At 39.6% G+C, this 21,210-nt stretch overlaps 1 pseudogene; it reads left to right on the top strand.

Annotated features, from left to right (window-relative positions):
- The first annotated feature begins 2,448 nt into the window (after positions 1-2,448).
- Positions 2,449-3,069, top strand: LOC110546129 (large ribosomal subunit protein mL48-like; annotated as a pseudogene).
- Positions 3,070-21,210: the final 18,141 nt, after the last annotated feature.

Genomic DNA, 21,210 nt, shown 5'->3' with positions numbered 1-21,210 from the left:
ACATACACGTATCTGTGAAGAGGGAATCACAATTGAGAAAAACACCTCCATAGACTGGTCTGTAAGCGAACCTGTGGGGTATTGTCTTGATATGGGAGAGGCCAGCTCACTATGGGTGATGGCATCACTGGTCAAATGGTTTTGCATTCTGTGGGGAAGCTAGCTGAACAGGACATAGGAGCAAGCCTGTAAGCAGCATTCTCCCATGGCTGTTTCAGTTCCTGCCTCCAGAGTCTTGCCTTGAGTTCCTGCCCTCACTTTCACTCATGATGAACTACAACTATAAGCTGAAATACAACCTCCCCCCGACGAATTGTTTTTCGTAGTGGTGTTCTGCCACATCAACACAAGCCCAAAGACAGCCATCTTACAGAGGAAGGAATGAAAGAAGAGATGAGGCCTCCCAGCCTGTGTCCTATAATGGTAGAACTATGGATGCCACCAACCTGGCAAGCACTTCACCCTCTCTCAAGCAATCATGGCTGCCATCTCACAGTTCTCATTGTGATAAACTTTGTTCCTAATTGACTTCTCCTCACCCTCATACTCTACCCTGCTATAAATAACATATAACAGATAGTTTTCAGTTTAAGGGATTCTCAAAATCCCACAAGAGTAGAGTTCCTGGTCCTGTGAGGGACAATGAGGCTACTGTTTCCACTCAGGACTCTTTTAGCCATTCCCCATGGTACCAACCAATATACTCAAGCAAAATTTAACCAAGCATTTCATTGTGTCTAATAAAAGAACAAAGAAAACAATGGCAAACGACTTAAACACACTCAAATGCTATTGGATGGCTTGTTATTTCATCATAGTATTCAGCCACTCATATGGTTATATTTGCTGAGTGTCTGATTAGAAAATTCATTGCTAGGGGATTTTTAATTGTTATGTTTTAATTCCTAAAACACTCTTCCTAGCTAATGATTACCATTCCTAATTTTGTTGATTGCAGATTATTGAAGTGTCTTATTCAAGAACACAAAAGAGAAAGTTCTAGAAACAAGATTCAAAAGATGCAGGCTATGATGAAATAACAAGCAATCCTGTAGTATTTGAGTGTTTTTAAGTACCAAGCCATTTGCTATATATATCAACATATTAACATAAAATATTATATATGCATTAACAACAAGCAATGAGAAAAAGAGGCCATGAATTTCAAAGGGAGCAAGAAGGAGTATAAGAGAAGGTTGGTAGCAAGGAAAGTAGAGGAGGAGAAAAATGATGTAATTGTATTATAATCTCAAAAATAAGGTAAATAATATAAAGTCACTTATATGCATGTAAGACTCTTGTTAATCATTACTATATATATATATACATATTTATATCCTAAATTCCCAAATATATAATGTTGTATGTATGTTTGTTTTCGGAGCTGATAATTTAGTATTGGATTGCCAGTTGGTGTGTTCCTCCCTGGGGAGACTATTTCTCCCACTATCAGCATTCCTTAATTTTCTATAGGTTTTTTTTCTTTTTTTTTTTTTTTTTTTTTTTGTATAGGATTGAGGCCTCATGGTCTTTTCCCATCCAGTTCAACATGTCTACTGTTTTTAAAACTAAAAGGAAATAGAAGAACTGAAGAACTTAAGGTAATTATATCTGCCGTCTCAACTCCTAGCATTATATATATATATATATATATATATATATATATATATGATCCCCAATACATTATTTATAACAGACACAACTCTATTCTGTTGGAGATGACACATCCTTGGTGATTAACGGAAGGTATCCAGGGTTTATTGTACTGTCTGTCCTGATGGCAAATTGATATATGGTCTCCAGCAAATTTCATTTGAACTCCTGATTTTTCTGTAAATGTGCCTCCAATACACCTACCACATTCCGAATTCTGGGCAAAATTTATGATTATATTTCAGAATATATTATTGTATAGGCACCTCATGTAAAACTACCAAAATAGCAACATTATGATTGCCTGTCTCCATTTTATTCCTGAATGCTTAATACTCTTGGTTTTCTATTAGCAGCCTTTTGAATGAAGATTAATTTCATTTTCTATCAGCTGTGTTAATAAAAAGTATTGTTGAGAAAATAGCACTATATGGTACAATTAGCTAAAACCCATTCCTTCTATTTCTTATAAACACATTGAAATAAATGGCAGTATAAATGAGATTGGGGATTTCAGTCTGCTTCCTAGTGGCTGGTTGGAAAAGTATTATAAGCTCAGCACAATTAGCCCTCTGTGTTTTAAGAATCAAAAGCAGTGGGCTCAATGAAATGCAGAGTAAATTTAGGAACAAGGTAAAGAAAGAGGAATTTAAAAGGCAACGAGAAAAAGGGGGCCATCCAAATGGTCTGCAAAAGCCTATGTTTGAAGACGTTTCTGCTCATGTTTTCAGACACCCAGGAGTTGTGGCTGCTGGGGCACATTTTCAATTTGCTTAGAAGCTGAAGTAGTCAAGAATGAGCAGAACTCTGGGAGAGGTGTTGGGCCTATGGAGCAGAACTGTTTCTAAACAAGCCTTTCCCTCCTGAGATTCAGAATTTTGGGAGAAAAATCCCACTTATTCTGTTGGTGGTATCCAGATGACCAGTTCACACTACAAGATAAAGCCCACTTGTGGCTTTGAAACACACAGGTGCATGGTGAAAGTGCCAGAGCCTAAAACAAAGAAATCAAAAGTGCAAGTGAGATCCATTAATTTGGGGACAGGTTATGAATATGGGGTTTTAAATATCCATCTGAGTGCTTATGACACAACTCCAGCATAAAGTTATGCCCAGTATGTCCACCCACTCTGCAACCAGCATTCTATCATAGTCAAGGAAAGTTGCATGATGCCCAGCATGTGGCAACTGCACCAAGGCAACAAAATGGTCCCAGACGCAGCCCTTACTACCCGTGAACGAGAGGTTCAGATCAGCAGTCTGAACGCTACGTTTGCAGAGATTTTCCTGGAAATATTACAAAGCAATCTTCCAGGAGGAGTCGGGTTGTCAGTGAGGGAGTACACTGAAGAAGACATCAAGGCAAGGTTCAAAGCTTCGCCTGAACTGGAAGAACTGTTGGACAAGTTGAACTAAATGCTTCAAGCCCTTTCATGGAATCATTGGTCTCAGAGGAGTTCTGCCTGCATGAATAGAGTTGAGGAGGAGAATGGATGCTCACACAGAAAATGCCTCCTGAGTCTATGGCACGCTGTGTTTGCCAGTCCCCATTTACCTTAACAAAACCTAGGGTATTCTCCACCAAATAAAAATCTTCTGTTGCCACTGTAGAAAAAAAAAAAAAGTCTGTGTTTGGAAAAGCTCTGAGGAGTAGCTCTGAGGAGTAGCTGTGTGAAGAAAAAGGCATGATGCTCTACTCCAGGCGTGATACCTGGAGTATCATGGCTTCAAAAGGTCTCAGTGATTGCCAGCCAGTTTTCAGCTCCTGAACACACTAGAATGGAGGGAGGAAATTCCCTCGGAAGATCAAAGAACTCCAGTTTGGCCAGAAAGCCATTGATGATCGCAGCATACTCACTTACAGGAATGGAACCAGGATGCACAGCAGATTCAAAGCTTATCTCCTTTCCAAGATTCAAGGAGCCAACCTTCCCCACCAATCACTTCTTTTATTCTTGTAGAAGCTAAGAATATGACAGCAAATTTCTTAGACGCTCCTTCTATGAACAAGTAAGTCAGTTTTTTCCATCAAGGGGTAGTTTTCCCCCTTTGAATCCTGGTGAGCTTTGTGTCTGCTTGCAACCAGGATGATAGAAGACATAAGACCATGTGGTTTCAAAGGCTGACCATGAAAGGAAATGCAGCTTCCATCTTCTCTGTTGAAATAGAAATGCTTGAAGCCCTGAGCTCCACAGCTCTTTGGATTGTGACAAAGAAGTTGGAAAGAAGCCAAGCCTCAAGGAGAGGTCCCGTGGTGACATCTGGCCGCCTAACATGTAAATAAGAATCTCCAGGTGACCCCCAGCCTCTGCATCAAGTCTCTTCTTCCCTTCTGGTGCCCACGGTTGTGGCAAACACAGCCCATTCCCTGCAGAGCCCTCACTGACTTCTTGACCCATATCCTCCTGTGTGAATGTAAGAAAATGATTGGCCTCCGCTGCTAAACTGGCTGGTAATTTATTACTCAGCGGCAGTTTCTGGAACAATCCTATTATGGAATTGCCACCTCTAAGATGTCTCCATTCTAATCCTTAAATGAGAACTTTTCCCTTAAGTGTTGTCCCCAAGTTCTCTTATACAAATGGTCCATGTATCACATGACTGACAGAAGCTCCTCAAGTCATAACCTCACCCATCCAGAAGTTAAATGTGTGTCCTTCTCTTGATCAAGTAACCTTCCCAGTTCTGCCTCCTTGGGAAAGTCTTCCAGGTTTAATCCCAGAAAACACAATGGCCTACAATTTTCTCTCACCTACTCCCTACTCTCAATAATAACAACCGAAAGGTACCTACCAAACAACTAAATATCATTAAAAAATGAGGGAAACATAGACCATGAGGTCTGTTCCAAAAGGATTTCTTATCCTGCCTAGTAAGAATAGCTAATCAATTTTTCTACTACCACCAGTATAAATCAAAATAATTGGGAAAGATCCATTCTCACAAATTCATGATTATACATAAGAAATACATTGAGAAACCTATCCCCATGGTTCTAAAAGATGGGTTCATTCCATGTATGTTCAGATAAGCCAATGGTAGTAATAAAAGTAATTCTTTAAATCTAAAATAAGATAATCTTCAATCACTTTTTATGCATTCAACAACGATGTATTCATCTCTATATGTGCCAACTCAGAGTATAAAATCAAGGATACCACAGGTACAGTCCTGTACTCTTGAAGCTTATATTGTATTGCAGTAGATATGGGTCTGCAGACATTTTCAAATGACTCATGCAATGTAAAAGTAACTGGAATGGGAGGCCTACTTTGTTTGGGTAGTAGCCAAATTGAGATCACAGCATTGAAGGTAGGCCCTCAAGATAAGAGAAAAACTGAGAAGATACCAAAATGGGAAAAAAATTACAAAACCTCTAAATAAGAAATCAGCTTATTTTCCAGGAAAAAAAAAAAAAACTGTGTGGCTAGAGAGACAAGGATAGACATGGGGAGCAAGAACGCAAGATGCAGAGTTTATGTACATTTATAATATCAATTTTACAATGCTCCAAAAATTTCAAGATGTCTTTGTTGTCATTATATCAGAAACTATATGCTTTCCCGTGTAAAACAACCAGTAACAAGTAAAAACTGACCTTGCTTCTAGTTACATTTTTTCTTTTTATTTATTATTTATTTCAGTTTATTCACTTTGTATCTCAACTGTAGTCACCTCCCTCATCCCCTCTCAATCCCACCCTCTCTCCCTCATCGCCTCCCATACCCCTTCCCCAGTCCACTGATAGGGGAGGTCCTCCTCCCCTTCCATCTAACCCTAGTCTATCAGGTCTCATCAGGACTGGCTGCATTTTCCTCCTCTGTGGCCTGGTAAAGCTGCCCCCAATAGGGGGAGGTGATTAAAGTCCCTGTTCCCCTTACTAGGGAACATCCTAATCACCATTGCAGTAAAGTTTGCCAACTTCAGTTTGATATTTTAAAAATATTGTTGTGCTCTATTTCTGCTTTTTGAGTACAAAACAACTTTAATGCAGAGAGAAGATGGGGTTAATGTTCAGAGTATGATGCTCAAAATAGAGCCTGTACAGTCCTTGCTAATGCATTGTCTTAAGGAAGAATATTTAAACCCACTTGTTATCTTTCACCTGTGGAAGAACTTGAGTTCTCCCTTGATCAGGAGAGATATGTCACAGAATAAGAAAGTTTCTAATGAGAAAGCTATTACCTCAAACAAGCCAGGGACGGTGAGGGTGGTAGAAAGGAAGCATGAGTAGGGCAGTGTGGTATGTGTCTTAGCACAACATTATGCAGATAGAGATGTGCTAAAGGGATGAGAGAATGCTGCCTGTGTTCTTATTCACGAGTCTAGGAAGCCTGGTGAGGAACAAGGACGTCTTGTCGCAGAGGCTGTGTACAGAGAGCCTGCCTGGCATCTTTCCCTGAAATGACGCCTAGATTTAGCATGGCTGGGCCACACTAAGACTGATTACACCATTAATTTCCAAAAGGGTCAGGGGGATTGTCTGGACTCCACCAGCCCCAAAGACACCAGCTTTCATGTGACACCACCAGTTAGAACCTCGGTCATGAATGGCAGTCAGCCAGGATACCTGGAAGGACAATGGATCCACTAGGAACCATGCCTAGAGGCCCAGACTCCTGTCTTTCTGAGAGACTAGGCACTCTTTTCCGTTCCCTCGGCTTCCACCTTGGAGAGAAGCTACTAAAAATGTCGGAAACACTGAATAATCTGGACGCCTGTGCACTTTTCCTGGAAATGAGGCCCTCTCTAAAATCAGAATGTCAGAGCAGGATTTAGACTTATTTATTTTGATCTTATGTTCATATATGAGAGCCTGCATATATGTATATGTACCATTTGCATGCCTGATGCCTGAAGAGGCCAGAAAAGAATTATGGTCCCCTCGCACTGCCACTCTACAACTGCTTTGCTTAAGTGCTAGGAACCCAGCCCAGGTCATCAAGTGTTCTTAACCGCTGAGACATCTCTCCAGGCCCCACACCAAGATTTAAGGCAACTGGGATATTTGATTTTTTTCCCCTTCTAACCAGCAGAAGTTTGCTCAGGAGGAAACTCTTGAAAACAGTTAAAAACCACTACTAAGAGGCTACACACTCTCATCTCAGCTGCATGATATGAGAGGAAAGTTTGTGACTTAGCATAAGTCTTTATAAATAGTATCTCATTTAGTCCTCGCACACCCATATGAGGCAGGCAGGCAGTATGACTCTTCCCATTTTACAGTGATGGAGGAGGGCCTTGGGTTAAACAATGTGCCAAAGCTCATTCATCAACTAACTGACTGACAGGGCCTTCAAAAGTTTGTTTGTTCAAGCATTAAGGATATCACCTTCAGAATCTTGGCAGTTGTCCTGTAGCAATACTGTCAATGAGCCTCTGAGCACATAGAGATTTTAAAATGCTCATGAGGAACCTGCCATAAGGAAAATATTGTTCTTCTTGTTGACAACAATCATCTGAAGTGGGTAAGACCATTCCCATTTCACACGCAAGAACACTGAGCTCAGAAATATAAATAACTCACCACAGGTCCATTTTGTAGCTAACAGATGGGAAAACTGACATCTGAACCCAGGCTAATGGGCCAAAAGGAATGAGAAATGAGCTCATAACAAATCACTGGACACAGGGGGAGTCAAAGACCTTTGAAAATTCTAAATCTTCCAAGTCACGATGCTAAGCTGTAATAAAACTTTTACTGGTATAACCTTTATTGTTCGTGAAGAAGAAATACAGTTTTCAAAAGTGTTCATTTCTCACGCTCTGTGGAGCTCTATATGAAAATAATTACAGCTAGTTAAACCCACACAAAAAGGTGGATTAAACACTGACTTTAGTGCAAAGCTGCATTACTTACAGACGGAAACTGTTCTGGAGTTTCATGTTTATTATTACCGTGATTTATAAGAAACAACCAGAAGAAAGCCAGACACATCACAAGAGAAAGCAATACGCAAGTATTAGCTAACTTTGTCACTGCTACAATTATTTTCTAAGGACCAGGCACCATAATTCAGACAAATGATCACTATGTAAAATTTTCTTCAATAAAGATGTTCACTTCACATCAAAATCATTCCGGTTATTTTTTGCCAAGTTAAACCCTTCATGCTTTCGGTGCACAACCCAGAATTCTGCTGCAGTTCTAAATGGTGTATCCCTTCACTAGTGACCACAGGCAATCTCGGGTCTCCAAGCACACACTGGATCATTTAAAGAATGGTTTGCTGCTTAAACGTATTCATCTCAAGGATAGGCGTGGATGCAGGAGCCCACACACAGACATTACACGGAGAGAGTCTAAATTGGAGGTTTCCGTCTGTCCCTCCCCTCAGAGCTCTGGAATCCCAAAGAAGAAGGGATGGGCAGACTGTGGAGCCAGAGGTGGCAGAGAACATCACATGCTGAGTCAAATAAGCGGGGCATCTATGGGTTCAGAGAGACTGAGGTGATGGAGAACACCATCACCTCAGCACTGAATCAAACAAACAGGCCATCTATGGGTTCAGAGAGACTGAAATGTTAAGCAAGGGGATGTGGGGTCTCCCCAGGCCCTCTGCATATATGTTTTGACTGTTGGCTTGGTATTTTAGGGAGGACTCCTAACTGTGGAAGCCAGTGTGCCTTTGACTTGTTCGCCTGCTCTCGGGGTTCTTTTCTTCCTGTTGGGTTGCCATGTCAAGCCTTGGTGTGAGAGCTTTGGCCTTGTATATTGTTTTGTCATGTAAAAAATGTATGTAATCCACACAAAAATAAGAGCTAGCACATATTTATTAAATTAGCAAAGCCTATTGTTTAATATAACACCTACAACAAATCCTCTAGGGATGTTTGTTTTAATAAATAATTTTTGTAAATGAGTAACATAGGCTAAAAGACTATCTTAGTTACCTTTCTATTGATGTGTCAAAATAGCATAATCAAGGCAACTTATTTTAAAAGGCATTTAATTGAATCTATGGTTTCAGAGGGCTAGAGTAAATGATGGCAGAGCAAAGGCATAGCAAAAGGAACAGCTAAGAGATCAAATTTTGATCCACAAGCTAGAGAAAGACTCAGCGAACACACTGAGAATGGCAGGAACCTTTTGAGAACTGAAAGCCCATCCCTAGTGACAGACTTCATCCAACAAGGGTATATCCAATCCTTCCCAAATAGTAACACCAACCGGGGACTAAGTATTCAAACGTATGAGACTATAAGGACCATTTTCATTCAAATCAATATATTCCATTCCCTGGCCCCCACAGGCTCATGACCATATGCAAAGCATATTTATTCTAAACTCAAAACTCCCCATAGTCTTTCACAGTCTCAACACTGTTTTAAACTCCAAAGTCCAAAGGGTCTTCTAAGACTCAAGTCAGTCTCTTAATCGCAATGGAAATTACACACTTCTAGTATGCAATGGTACAAAATATACTTTACCTTTCCCCAAAGGGAAGAATTGGAGCTTGGTAAGGAAATATTAGACCGGGGCAAGCCTGAAAATCATCAGGGCAAGTATTGTATCCATGCCTAATGTGAGAGAGCTTAGATGGTTCCACTCCTTCAGCTTTGCTCTCTGCAGTACGCTTGTCTCTCTTGGGCTAGTTCATTTCCTGTGTGCTCTCTCCTGGGCATGGATACCACAGCCCTGGTACACCCAACATCTAACATCTTAGGGTCTCTGTCATAATTGAGGCTTCCCTTTCATAGCTTCACTCAATGGCCTCAGGACCTCTACGCACACACCAGACTTCATTCATCCCCCTTAACCTCAGAGCAAGAGTCTACAACTCCTTAACTCATGGATCCTTCATGACTGCAAACCAGAACCATGTGGATGACACTGCAAAGTTCAGTTACCAGTGTGGGGTGAACTATGTCCCTTGAATCACACATGACAACTTTGTGTGTGTGTGTGTGTGTGTGTGTTTAAGAGCAGAAAACTTCTTAGGTCTTTCCTTCTATACATTGCAGGATTATCTGGCTCCAGTCTTGTCCTCAGGAATCCCGCCCTTTATCCCATTGGAAAAATCCTCACCTTGATCTTCTTTTCTCTTTTACCACCTGAATTGATTCCAATATTAAATATCTTGGTGCTCTTTTTTCTTTTTAAGATGCACATTTTGTATTTCCTTTTGTCCTCATTTTCTCTTTTTCAGGGTAGACCTGTGTAGGAATGATGACTAATACCCATCTAAGAGAGTCAGTATTAGTCCGCCTTAAAATCTCTACCAAAGAAATTAGTCCATTACCTTTCAGTTTAACCCCTGGTGAATTCTTAGGATAAGAGCAGAATATAGCCACATTCTTTGCCAAACTATAACATGAATGGTCCCTAGCCCTGTGGCCAACATTGTTCCCCTCTGAAACCTCTTTTGTTGAGCCTGCACAACCCATCTACACAGCTCTCAGCACTATTTTTTTAATGACCCTACTAAAATGGCCTGCCAAGCTCTGTTTATAGAGTGCAACCACTTTTCTAGTTCAACGTCCCAAAACCTTCCACATTCCTCCAAAAATCATCATGGCCAAGTTCTTCAGAACAATTGGTATCAACTTCTTAGTTACTTTTCTATTGGTGTCACAAAACATCATGACTAAGGTAACTTGTAAAAAAAAAATATATTTAATTGGGCTTACTCTTTTAGAGTATTAGAGTCCATTTTGGCAGAATAAAAGGATGGCATTAGACACAAACAACTCAGAGCCCACATCTTGATCTACAAATGAGAGAGAGAGAGAGAGAGAGAGAGAGAGAGAGAGAGAGAGAGAGAGAGAGGATGGGGATGGTATGAGTCTTTTGAGAATTCAAAACCCATCTCCAGTGACATACTTCCTCCAACAGTAGCATACCTCCTAGTCCTTCCCGAACAGGTCCACCAACTCAGGACCATGAATTCAAACAAGTAAACCTATGGAGAGCATATTCATTCAAACCACGACAGATAATGATGGACTTATGTACTTTATTCTATGTAGCTGCTAAGTCATGCTTCAAGAATTTAAAGCGGATTACTTGGATTGCTGCTTTTCAGCTTCTTTAGTTCTTTGTATATACTGGATATTAGTCCTCTGTCAGATAAAGGGTTAGTGAAGATTCTTTCCCAATCTGTAGGCAGTCGTTTTGTTTTGATGACGGTATCCTTTGCTTTACAGAAACTTTTCAGTTTCATGAGGTCCCATTTATTGATTGCTGATCTTAGAGCTTGTGCTGTTGGTGTTCTGTTTAGGAAGTTGTCTCCTGTGCCAATGAGTTCTAGGCTGTTCCCCACTTTTTTTTCCAATTGATTTAGGGTATCTGGTTTTATGTTGAGGTCCTTGATCCACTTTGACTTTAGTTTTGTGCAGGGTGATAAATATGGATCTATTTTCATTTTTCTGCATGTAGACATCCAGTTGGTCCAGCACCATTTGTTGAAGATGCTGTCTTTTTTCCATTGAATGGAATTGGCTTCTTTGTCGAATATCGAGTATTCATAGGTGTGTGGATTTATTTCTGGGTCTTCTATGCGGTTCCATTGATCCTCCTTTCTGTTTCTATGCCAGTACCATGCAGTTTTTATTACTGTTGCCCTGTAGTACAGCTTGAGATCAGGAATGGAGATACCTCCAGATGATCTGTTGTTGTACAGGATCGTTTTGGAGATTCTGGGTTTTTTGTTTCTCCATATGAAGCTGAGAATCTTTTTTTCAAGGTCTGTAAAGAATTGAGTTGGTATTTTGATGGGAATTGCATTGAATCTGTAGATTGCTTTTGGCAGTATGGCCATTTTCACGATGTTAATCCTACCAATCCATGAGCACGGGAGATCTTTCCATCTTTTGATATCTTCTTCGATTTCTTTCTTCAGAGACTTGAAGTTTTTCTCAAACAGGTCTTTCACTTGCTTGGTTAGGGTCACACCAAGGTACTTTATGTTATTAGTGGCTATTGTGAAGGGTGTTGTTTCCCTAATTTCTTTCTCAGCCTTTTTGTCTTTGGTATATAGGAGGGCTTCTGATTTTTTTGAGTTGATTTTGTATCCTGCCACTTTGCTGAAGGTGTTTATCAGCTGAAGGAGTTCTCTGGTTGAATTTTTGGGGTCACTCATGTATACTATCATATCATCTGCAAATAGTGACACTTTGACCTCTTCCTTTCCGATTTGTATCCCCTTGATCTCCTTTAGTTGTCTTATTGCTCTGGCTAGGACTTCAAGTACTATGTTGAAGAGATATGGGGACAATGGACAGCCTTGTCTTGTCCCTGATTTCAGTGGGATTGATTTAAGTTTCTCTCCATTGAGTTTGATGTTAGCTATAGGCTTGCTATATATTGCCTTTACTATGTTTAGGTATGTGCCTTGTATCCCTGATCTCTCCAAGACTTTAAACATGAATGGGTGTAGTGCTTCCTCCAGACCCAGCTATACCACTGCTAGGTATATACCCAAAGTTTGTTCAAGTACACAAAAAGGACACTTGCTCAACCATGTTTATAGCAGCTCTATTTGTAATAGCCAGAACCTGGAAACAACCCAGATGTCCATCAACGGTGGAATGGGTACAGAAATTGTGGTATTTTTATACAATGGAATACTACTCAGCAATCAAAAAGGAGGAAATCATGAAATTTGCAGGCAAATGGTGGGATCTAGAAAAGATCATTCTGAGTGAAATATCCCAGAAGGAGAAAGACAAACATGGGATATACTCACTTATATAGACCTATAAGATATGATAAACATAAGGAAATCTATACACCTAAAAAAGATAATCAATTGAGCGGACATGGAGTAAGATGATCAATCCTCATTTAGAAAGACAGACGGGATGTGCATTGAACGTATGACAGGAGTCTACTGAGCGCATCTGAAAGACTCTAACTAGCAGTGTTTTCAAAGCAAAGACTCATGACCAAACCTTTGGCAGAGTACAGGGAATCATAAGAAAGAAGGGGAGTTAGTCTGATGGGGAAAGGATAGGAGCTCCACAAGGACCAAATATATCTGGGCACAGGGTCTTTTCTGAGACTGACATTCAACCAAGGACCATGTATGGATATAACCTAGAACCTCCACTCAGATGTAGCCTGTGGTAGCTCAGTAACCAATTGGTTTCCCAAAGTGAGGGGAACAGGGACTATTTCTAACAGGAACTCGATGACTGGCTCTTTGGTCTCCCCACCCCCGAAGGGAGGAGCAGTCCTTTTAGGCCACAGAGGAGGGCTTTGCAGCCAGTCCTGAAGATACCTGATAAAACAGGATCAGATGAATGGGGAGGAGGTCCCCCCCATCAGTGGACTTGGAAAGGGGCACGGTGGAGATGAGGGAGGGAGGGAGGGAGGGACTGGGAGGGAATGAGGGATCGGGACACGGCTGGGATACAGAGTTAATAAAATGTAACTGATAAAAAAAAATAAATATCAATTTGAGGACAAAAAAAAAAAAAGAATTTAAAGCGAGTTTAGTCTGATTTTACTTTTAAGCGTAACATAGTTATCTCACAATCCATAGTTTCACATGTGGTCTTCTTGCATAATTTGTTTAACCAAGTCACCTCACAAGTTCAGTCTCTTCCTTTGCCTCATCAGATGAGCTCACAAACACCCAATTCCTACGCTACCCTGAGCTTCATTTGACACCGGGACATACTTTCTGCATGAGTATCATTCTGATTGCTGTAACCCTAGTTTATAGCACCATTCATTTGAACACCATCAAGAATTTTTAGAGAGCAATGTGTAATAATACTTCATTGGCGCCAAAGGCCAAAAAGCTAGGGCATCTATTCAATTTCATTTAATCTACCTTTCAGCAATCTGGGAGGTGAGGCATCCTTTGCATCCATATTGCTCTGTGTTTTGTACTTTTCCCAAAGGCACTAACACGTAATGAGCTTCAGAGCCTTTCATATTCTGAAGATAGGATCACTTTCATGGAAACAAAGAGGAGGAGAGAAATAGGAACCAGGAAGACTACACAGGATCAGACATGCAGTAGTGCCCAAACAGTAAAAGGACAGTTTTTTCTGGTTATTTCTTCCATCAGTAGAAAACCACATATTGCAAGAGACAAAAGGAAAAATATGTCCTTACAAACTTACAATGACACAGATTTGGGAGAAGTCTGTTTGAAAAAAAAAATGTGTGTGAGGAAAAGGCTGAATAACTTCCATTTGATGCAAGTATCATTAGGTCTTAATTAAATTGCTTCTACCCTGCCTTAGATTACAAAGCAACAAATTATGTTAACTTATCATTTCAGAAGACTGAAATACTTCCAGCCAGTCATAAGGATCTCCAAACTCATAGAAAACATCTAGATATTTTAGTGGTTTTATGGAAATCATCATTTGATTCATTATCTTGTTTTACAAAATCTCAGACAAAATAGGACTGTGTTCTATGTCTTCCAATGAACTAATCTGATATACTATTGTTCTCTCAAGTAGAGATATTGATGTGTCTTTTACGACTGTGCTGACAATCCTCTCCCATACTCTTTAGAATCTATACTCGGTCCAATCAAAGAAGCAGTCCAAGCCAAATTCTATACCGACATTCCCTGTCTTTGGTATCCCTATCTCTAAGTAATCATGCATACCATATTGTCAACAAATTACTATTATATTCACTGAGTAGTCAGAGTGTTTTTAATCTCTCTGTGTAGAGATGAGAAAGAGTAATGATATGCAAATTTTGAATATATTGAGTATGTTTGTCTTCCATATGGCTTTACCAAAATTGTCAATCTTAACTAATTTTTGTCCTTTCTGTGTGTATGTATGTGGTGTGCATGTTTGTATATGTTTACATGTGTAAGGGTTATGTAGGAGAGGGTACATGTGCATGCGTCAGACTATGTGTGTTGAAGCCCAGAGGCTGATACTGGAAAACTTCCTTTGTCATTCTTATACTGTCCTCACTGAGGGAGAGTCTCTCAATCAAACCTAGAGCTCACTGATGTAGCTAGTCTCTTTAGCAAGTTAGCATGAGGATCCACTGTCTCTGCCTTTTGAGGCAGGTATATATGTGAACTGCCACACCCACCCAGCATTTACTTGAATTTGTGGGATCTTAACTCCACAAGATCTTAATCTTTGCACAGAAAATGGTTTAACCTCAGGAAAAAAAAAACTCCTTGGCCCCAATCTTCACTATTTTTTGATCACGTAATTAATACATGTTTTTTATCCAATGATTAATCCACTTAAAATTTTGTAGTAATAATAGTGAAACAGACTACGGGCTACTATAACCTAGGCCCATTATGCAAGTCCTCCCTGGCATAGTTCAAGGGGACAAATAGAAATAAAAGATCAGTGAAAAGTGAATTTCAGGAAGAAAGAAAGCAAGAGCAGGAACTGGCTTCTAAGGATACACACAAAACAGTCATTCAACAGTCTGAGCTGCTACAGCAAGCCAAACTACTCTCCAGGCTTTCTATTGTAAGTCCTGCAAATACTACTAATAAGGAGTGTACAAGATGTGGTACCTCTTTTGAAAATCTAGTTTTAACGTCACTACAATAAATTTAGCTGGGAGTTATCCAGTGTGACACTTATCACTCAGTATTCCCACCTGAAGGTGGACCTATCTGTATATCCAGTGTGCCAAAGTTTCCATAGCACACATACTTCCACTCCTCCTTTAGCTAAAATGCCCTAAGAAGGGGCATAAAATTTGCATCCTTTGCTGTCAGAACCACATTGATTATATTCAGTCTGCCCATGGCAACCAGAAGCTCAAACATCAGAGGTACTTCTAAATGGCAGAAATTAATTTTATATATATATATATATATATATATATATATATATATATATATATGTATGTATGTATGTATTATTCTTTCTCCAGAGCTTTCTTCAGAACAGAACACTGCTATAATGAGCTAGAGTAGGAAGTAGGATGCACACATCCAGGCCCCATTCTTAAAGTCTACACCACACTCATTCTTCCTTCTATAGCTTGCTGGCCAGATGTAGAGAGCACAATACAAGGCCCCATGCCTTTAGGAGAAGATGTTTAAGTGGAAGACAAAAATAGCCTGAGTGAGGCATTGTGCTTCATCCTACCCCAGCCATACTGAACCAAGTGGTATGTGAATAACTCCGAAACGCTGCCGTTTGGGGCTTGTTTTGTTAGTTTTGGTGTTCCCCCAACTAATCACACGCAGTGTAATCCCACCTCCAAATATCCGATACAGCTACTGACTTTTACTCGAGATATATAAAACAAGTGCACAGGCTCATTTTTACGTGGACACAAAGCAGTCACAGAATCGCTGCAACTGTTTTAGGCATCCAGATTTTAAAGACTGGTGGCCAAGAATTGGACACACCCCAAAAATCAAATGTGGCCAGGGAGACAATCTGTCTAAGCTCCAAGGACAAGGTTCCTCACAGATTTATTTTTCCTGAAGACAAGTCCAGCTATTGGAGTTAAATTATGACCCGAGAAATCATAATTACTTCACATATGAAACAACAGAGGTTTAAACCCAAGACTGTGTATTCTTCATCTGTCCGACTTTAAATCCTGCACTCTCAAACATTACACTTCTTGATGGAAAAAAACACATCATTATTTGCAATGTTTAGTTCCCCTAATTCAGCAATGTCTAGACTTTAACAAGAGCCAATAGTGTGAGTTAATTAATTCTCCAAAGGAAGAAAAACCAACTCCTTTTGCGAAAACCTCTCAAGGCATTTAGTTATAGTCATGTGTAAAAACTTTGTTCAGTGGGTCAGTAAGCATATTTGACAAAGGGGAACGAAGGTGGGTGGCAATAGGAATCTCAACATGCAGGGGATAAGGAGAAATATTTGGAGCATGAACAATGAAAAGTAAATTTCCTTTAGAAAGCCATTACCAAAAAAAATTCATTAATTAATTTGTTAATTAATTTTAGTCAGCATAATTGGTAATGAGCTTCATTGTGACATTTTCATGCATATATATCATTTTACTTTGTTTTTTATTTCTGTCTCTGCTGCCCTCCATCACCCTTATGCTATCTTGCTGACCATCCTTCTACCCCCAAATAGTTTGTCCTGCTTTCATGTCCTATATATACATTACTTCTCCTATTCCCTTCCTCCCCCTCTATTTAGACATCTTCCCCATCATCATTCCTTTTCTACTTTCATGTGAGTTCTCTCTCTTTCTCTCTCTGTTGTAAATTTATATCTATATTCTCTATATTATAAAGAACACGTGATATTTGTTTTTCTGACTGTCTTATTTTATTAACATGGTTATTTTCAGTATTGGTTCCATGGCTACGTTATGGTACACCTCGGTGTTGAGATCACTGAGCTCAAAATACCAGCAGATAAAGAGAATGACAAATAAATAAAATTTTCTTTTTCGCGTTTAAATAGGTAAGGTTTAAACTTAATTCTGGGGGAGGGAACCCAAGTTAATATTTAAAAAAAAAATACTTCTAACAGAAACTCACAACTCACTTTCTATCACACAGAAAAGAGACAAGAACCTGAAAAATCAGAGAGGACCCTGAATTACCTAATGACAACTCCAAGTTCCAAGAAGTAGAAAAGCTCTGTCAAAGTCGGTATCCCCACAGAAAGGAGGTGATTCAGAATGTTCGGGGACGACCCACAACTTACAGCAGACATCTGTAACCTCTCAAATTCAGAACAGCAAATGAGGTAAGGAAAAAAAAAATAACAAGAAAGAGAAAAACAAATCAGAAAGCTCAGAGGACACAAGTCCATGAAGAATTACTAAAGCCAGATGATGCATTTGAAAGACATAATCAAGGTCAGATGGAGGAGCAGGCTAGCATATGTTTTACCCAATTGTCCATGCACGAAAAGAAACCTTTGAAATATCACTGAGACAGAAATAATAAAGCACTTTCACAATGGAAATTATCATCAGCTACAATACTGGGCAAATGAACCCCAGCATCAGCAATAATAATAACAACAATGACAGCTCCAATTTGTATAAATCAAAGCTGTCTATTTCTTAACAGGACTCAGGTTAATAAATGGAGATTGCTGATTGTTAATAACCCACTAAAACCTGTGCATCTAAAGAAACTAAGCAAGAGAGAGGACCCTAACTAAAATGTCCAATCCCCATCCGGAAAGGCAAAGAGGAGGGACATCAGAAGAAGAAGAAAACAGGAAACAACCTAGGAACCTACCACAGAGGGCCTCTGAAAGCCTCTGCCCTACAGACTATCAATGCAGATGCTGAGCCTGATGGGCAACTGTTGGGCAGAGTGAAGGGAATTTTATGTAAGAACTGGGAAATAGTAAGAGCTGGAGAGGACAGGGTCTCCACAAGGAGAGCAACAGAACAAGAAAATTTGAACATAGGGAACTTCCCAGAGACTCATACTCCAACCAAGGATTATTCATAGAGATAACCCAGAACCCCTGCACAGATGTAGCCCAGGGCAGTTCAGAGTCCAATTGGGTTACATAGTAATGTGAAGAGGGACTGCCTCTGACATAATCTGATTGGCCTGCTCTTTGATCACCTACCCCTGGGGGGGAGCAGCCTTACCAGGCCATAGTAGAGGACAATGCAGCCACTTTTGATGTGAACTGATAGACTAAGATCAGAAAGGAGAGGAGAACCTCCCCTATCAGTGGACTTGGGGAGTGGCATGCATGCAGAGGGAGGAGGGAGGGTGGGATTGGGAGGGGAGGGGGAAGAGGCTTATGGGGGGATGCAGAATGAATAAAGTGTAATTGATGAAAAATTAAAAAAAATAAAAAATAAAAAAAAAATGAATTTTTTTTTTTACAAAACATATCTTTATGCCACTTGTGTGTGAGTGCCTGAGGGGGGGGGAACCTCAGATCCTGGAGATAAAGTTACAGGTAGTGCTAAAAACTAAGCCCGGGACCTGGGTCTCTACAAGAGCAGCAAGCACACTTAAGCACTGAGCCATCTCTCTAGCTCTACCATGGAGAGAGTGGACACTGGAGACGCAACAAAATGGCAGCATCCCTCCCAATCATTTGTAAGAGGACTACAGGTACTACGGTGGGAAATTTGGCAACATTTAAACAACAAATGCACATACCTTTTGAAACAACAATTGCACAATTTTTTGAAGTAACGATTTGCTTTATGACCTTTATGGACAAGAAAGATTTGATACGCAGATGGTCCCCAACATACAATTATTTCCCTTATATCTTTTTGATTTATAATGGTAAGAAAGCAATATATAGTCAGTAGGAAAAGATTCAGTAGTTAGAAGTCTGACCTTTTCTGGACAAGCGTATGCAGCACGAGTCTCTTTTAGAGCTCTGGACAGCTGCAGTGAGACATAGATCCAGGGAGCCACAAAATCACAAAGTACTGTCCACTACATTGCCAGGCTTTTTGATTGGTGGTTTCTGAGTATTTTTTTAATGTTTTTTAAACATAGGTATTCAATAAACCACATGATCTACTTAGCTCTTTATCATAAAATAAGTTCTATACTTGACAATTTTGCGAGAGCATCAGAGTCTGAATCCTACCACTCATGTAATAAGCCAAGAATCCTACAAAATTCCAATAGGATCAGACTGCCTCTTCTGGCCTTTGTATACATGTATATGTTTACACACACAAGCACACACACAGATAAAGAGTTATTTTTTAAGATGGGCTAGAATAAACTATGATGTTTGGTAGGCTATGTTCACTGCATTAAATGTACTTCTGACTTACAATATTTTCATTTAAACCATGAATTTATCAGGCCATACCCCCATTATAAATGTAGAAATATTTTATGTAAAATATCTATTGAAGAAAAAACTCTCACCTGTAAGAATTATGCTACTAGGTTAGAAAAATTTTAATTGATAGCTTTCTGTAGAACGTGAATTTCGTTGGTGCATTACTCCCTGACCAATACTAAAATAGAATTACAAAATATTTCAATAGGCACCATTTATTCTAAGGTAGAAACAGCATCAGTCAGGCTGGTGACTGTGGGTTTGTTCCTTCAGCTGCAGTAGGGTAACCAGCAAAAGATTAGTTCTCCTACAGAAAATACTTCCAGAACAGGAGCCAGTTGCTTCTAGAACAAAAACTACAGGTTCTGAAGGCACACAGACTGACCATATTAAACCCTAAGATTGTCTCACTCTCTTAAAAAAATATGTTTTCATGATGGAGAGGGACAGTCCAAACAGAAAAGGTCATTTCAGCGGCAGTGGCCAGAATATAGGCACCTGATGTACCCAAAATCTAGACTATGGGACTCTACACAGTAAAGGGTCAAGCAGAGTAACATGTCCAGTCTCCTGAGTGGGGATCGTACACAAATCTGTGGCTAAGCTCTTGGCTGTTTGGTAAGGGAAAATAAGACAGAATCCAAAACTTCCGCACAGAAATTTTTTCAGTCTAGGAAACAAAGAGAAAAGAAAATTCAAATGAACAAAGCCTTAAAATTAGGAATACCCCAAAATGCAGTTGGGATATAGTAATGCATACATGTTTATAGTCCCAGGCCATTCAAAACCAACCTAGGACTTCTTGAGAGAGAGAGAGAAAAAAAAAATATATATATATATATACATTCATACACATACATGTAACTTTTCATATCCATATAACCAAATTCCTAGCAGGAAAACAGAACAAAAGCAGGCTATACAGAATATATTAAGAATATATTAATGCCTCGTAGTTTCTACAAATAACAAAAAATATCCAAGAAGTTTACTAAATGTAAGAAGAGTGACTATGAAGAGAACCATTCCCAGGCACAGGCACACGGTAGGCAAAGTGTAGAAAACCATTTACAAATATGAGCCACATCCAATGAAGAGGTGTGCTGTGCACGGGAGAACAAGGATAAGAAGCCACAGGTTAGCAGAAACAATAGCATGAAATGGCATCATTAGATTACTAAAAGAAAAAAAACGTAACCTATTAACCCAATGCTCTCTGCCCAACAAAAATACCCTTCATAATCAAGAATAAACTAAAAAACATTCTGATAAACAAGAGCCAAGTGATTCCTTACACACACACACACCACACACACACACACACACACACACCACACACACACACACACACACACACACACACACACACACACACGGCCCAAGCAAATGAAATCAGATAAAAATTTAGGCTCATACTAAAGAATAAAAAGTACCAGGACATCGAATTAATTGGCAAGTATAAATGAAAATAGTTTTTTTTTTCTGTTTAGAATTTCTTTAAATGGTTACTATTTAAAGAAAAAAACAATACTATTGTAACCTTGGTGAATAACACTGGCACAGAAATAATGTCCAATAACCCCTAATACGTACTCAATCAACAACTGTACAAAATGAATAACTGGCAAAGAAGAAAACTATGGAAAAAGCAGAATATAAAAGCAACCAGACTCGGGATCAAGGTCCTTGATATTGACAGGTGGATACCCAAAGGCCATAACCCTGGTGAAGATATATTCAGTCTACACGGCAGCTCCAGGACATGGCTGTCATCTCAGTATCAGTCCCGGTGGTCCTCCAATCTGCTCTCAAAAAATCAAACAAACAAAAAAAACCAAACACACAAAAAATAGTTGCTCTCTGGTTATA

The sequence above is a fragment of the Meriones unguiculatus genome, chromosome 6, assembly GCF_030254825.1.
Source record: "Meriones unguiculatus strain TT.TT164.6M chromosome 6, Bangor_MerUng_6.1, whole genome shotgun sequence".
Taxonomy (NCBI): Eukaryota; Metazoa; Chordata; class Mammalia; order Rodentia; family Muridae; genus Meriones; species Meriones unguiculatus.
This window is presented reverse-complemented; position numbering and strand designations above follow the sequence as displayed.